The sequence below is a fragment of the Temnothorax americanus genome, unplaced genomic scaffold (assembly GCF_048541705.1).
Source record: "Temnothorax americanus isolate GAGA-0224 unplaced genomic scaffold, ASM4854170v1 Scaffold184, whole genome shotgun sequence".
NCBI classification, from domain to species: Eukaryota; Metazoa; Arthropoda; class Insecta; order Hymenoptera; family Formicidae; genus Temnothorax; species Temnothorax americanus.
The window spans coordinates 88,615-92,008 of record NW_027509323.1 but is presented as its reverse complement, the minus strand read 5'-3'; the positions used below and the strand labels follow the sequence as shown (position 1 = coordinate 92,008).

At 51.3% G+C, this 3,394-nt stretch overlaps 1 long non-coding RNA gene across 1 annotated transcript; it reads right to left on the bottom strand.

Annotated features, from left to right (window-relative positions):
• Positions 1-226: 226 nt before the first annotated feature.
• LOC143896461 (uncharacterized) lies at positions 227-1,018 on the bottom strand. The gene is made up of 2 exons (XR_013256659.1): positions 882-1,018; positions 227-786 (listed from the first exon to the last, which is right to left on the bottom strand). It is a non-coding gene; the product is annotated as an uncharacterized LOC143896461 (long non-coding RNA).
• Positions 1,019-3,394: the final 2,376 nt, after the last annotated feature.

Below are 3,394 nucleotides of genomic sequence, written 5' to 3'. Positions count from 1 at the left end.
CATGTGAACGCGTTCTCTGTCGCTCGCGTCTCTTCGTTCGCGTCCTCTCTTGCTTGCGCCCCTTCGCTCGCGTTTCTTTTCTTTATAATAAATAATTGGGAGAAAGAAAGATAATTTTAGATACAGTGGGTGAAGGACATGCACGCAAAAGAAAAATACATCATTTGTTTTAGGGTGTAAGAAAAGCCTGTTTATTTAACTCTTCTTTTATATAATATATCTTACGTGCTAAAAACTAAAGCTGCGAGCTCACAATCGATGATCTGATTCGTATTGAACGCATCGCTAGCGTATATTACATTCGACGCTTCCTTGGGATCTTTCACAGTGGACGCGATATCGGAGAACAGCGCAAACTTTGCATCGACCGTCGCAAGTATTCTGATCAAATGATCGAATCTCGCATCGATGCACCGATCGAGATCGAACATACGATGCAACGTCGATTCGGTCATTCTCAAGCATACGTTTGCAGATTCGAGACGTATGAGTTTGATGTTATTAACCGTACAAACTCTCACCGTTAGTGGTCCAACGTTTATAAAACTATGGATATCTTTGAAGTCATTGCGAAAGAAATTTTGAATACTTTGCCGTTGCTCGTATAGCGCCTTTCACGTTTCGAGAAACAACAGCAGTTCCTTTCCTCGGCGAGGATCTCTAATGGCGATCTCCACGTAGCTCGGTGGACCCACGTTGATACCAATTTCGAGGAATTTGTATTCCGTAGCTGTCAGCGCGTATCGTCTGCTGAGTATACGAACCGCGCAACGATCCAACGAAATGCTGTAGAAAAAAATAATGAGATTACTTTCAAAATAATACAATTCGCAAAAAAAGATATAAAAAATATAAAGCTCTATAAATTATACAAAACTTACTTGTTTTCACACGTTGGAGTTTCAACATCGGGAATCGGCACGTAATAATTCATACGTCTACTGCCGCTGTTGCCGCTGTTGCCGCCGTTGCTTCCTCCAACGGAATACATTTTTTCTCTCGGTTATGATGTAACCGGACGGTACTATTGGAGGCACGAATCAACGCTACGTGTCCCTTGAAATCAACGGTCGCCACTCGGTTTGACCTTTGAACCACCGAGAAGGTAAGTAACGAACGATATCTTGAACAATCAATCAGACAAATTCTCTACTTTTTTCAGGTTCCTGCCACCGCTGGATCACCGCCATCATCGATCAGGATCGTCGCTGCCACCGGAATCCAGGATCAACGAGGGACTTCGAGTGATCGACGACAATGGATCAGGCCGTCAGAAGGTAAGTCCAATTCAATAAATTCTCGATATGTTTTATGAAAATATTGTTTAATTTATTCAATATTATTGATTTTCAGTGTTGGTTGTTCACAGAAGTTGAAGTCACAAAAAATGTCGGACGCTCGTATATGTAGGCACACACGCCCCGTTTATCTACGACGCACGAAGTTATTTCGGTCTAAAAAGGCCGTTCGTCAGTGTAAAGACGACAATTAACGCGTTCCGCGGGCGTTCCCGGTTGTTATGAATGTTGGCGAGCCGTAATTCTCGAACTCGTATGACGATCGCGGTGACTTAGCGCGACGACACGGAGCGAATCTTATTACGTGTTATACGCACGAACATCCCCGAGAGACTGCCTCGAGTTGCCCGTCTCGCTTGGGCTCCCCACTATTGGCACCGTATACCCCCACTTGGGCGTATCTCCCGCTTTCTCTCGCCGTTATCTACTCGTCGGCCGCCGGTAATTTTCCACGCGGGTGTTTACGCCGATTGCGCCGATCCCCGTGGAAATTTCCATGCTTATTGCGTTCGCGCGGTCGCTCCGTCCTGGCAACAGGATAGTCGTTTTCCAAAATTTTTACTTTCGCTCGGCCGTTGACGCCGACCCGTGCGCCAGGTCTATTGCTCCCTCTAGTATCCCCATCCGGACGACTTCCCTGAAGAAGACGTCCGGGTGCAGTGCAACATGCTCGCCGACGACGCCGACCCCCCTCGGGGCTTATTTTGGACCTGGTATTACGCTTCCCGCGGTTTCTCCCCGCAGCCGATGTCCAGGTCGCGAGATGGCGGACGGTTTTCTAACTTTGTCCCCGATCGTCGGATTTCGCCGGCGATCGGATTCGGACGCTCGTACGGACGTCCCCGACAATCGTGGACGTCCTTCTCTCGCAGATGACGCACCTGGTGCGAGTTCCCGGACGGTCCGCCATTTTGCTACCCGGCTGACAGATTTTGACGGGACCCGGTTCCGCAGGCTCGGCGAAGTGCCCCTAGACGTCGGGAGTGTCTAACTCCCGTAGACGACGCACCTAGTGCGAGTTCCCGGACGGTCCGCTATCTCGCTATCCGGTTGACGGATTTCGACGGGACTTGGTTCCGTGGCCTCGGCGAAGTGCCCCTAGACGTCGGGAGTGCCTACCTCCCGTAGATGACGCACCTAGTGCGAGTTCCCGGACGGTCCGCTAATTTTCTACCCGGTTGACGGATCTCGACGGGAGTTGGTTTCGTGGGCTCGGCGACGTGCCCTTAGACGTCGGGAGTGTCTACCTCCCGTAGATGACGCACCTAGTGCGAGTTCCCGGACGGTCCGCTATTTCGCTAACCGGTTGACCGATTTCGACGGGACTCGATTTCGTGGCCTCGGCGAAGTGCCCTTAGACGTTGGGAGTGTCTACCTCCCGTAGATGACGCACCTAGTGCGAGTTCCCGGACGGTCCGCTATTTCGCTAACCGGTTGACCGATTTCGACGGGACTCGATTTCGTGGCCTCGGCGAAGTGCCCTTAGACGTCGGGAGTGTCTACCTCCCGTGGATGACGCACCTAGTGCGAGTTCCCGGACGGTCCGCTATTTCGCTAACCGGTCGACCGATTTCGACGGGACTCGATTTCGTGGCCTCGGCGAAGTGCCCTTAGACGTCGGGAGTGTCTACCTCCCGTGGATGACGCACCTAGTGCGAGTTCCCGGACGGTCCGCTATTTCGCTAACCGGTTGACCGATCTCGACGGGACTCGATTCCGTGGTCTCGGCGGAGTGCCCCTAGGCGTCGGGAGTGTTTACCTCTCGTAGAGGACGCACCTAGTGCGAGTTCCCGGACGGTCCGCTATACCGCATCCGCGCGCTCTCGTCCTCCTCAGTGCGCGGCAACCTCCCGACAAGGGAACCAGTTCCTGGAAAGTGTGGTTGGGCCATCGCCCTGTCACGCCGCCGCGTGACTTCCCGTACCCGCGCCGACGGGAACAAAATAATTTCGCGTATCTACATCGTTTCCAAAACAACCGAAACTGAACGTAAAAGAAAATTAAATGAAAACTATTGGCGCGGTAAAATAAACTTATAATTAATAATGCGCCGGATGGGAGCAATGTTCGCAATGTGATCCTATGAAAATAAACAA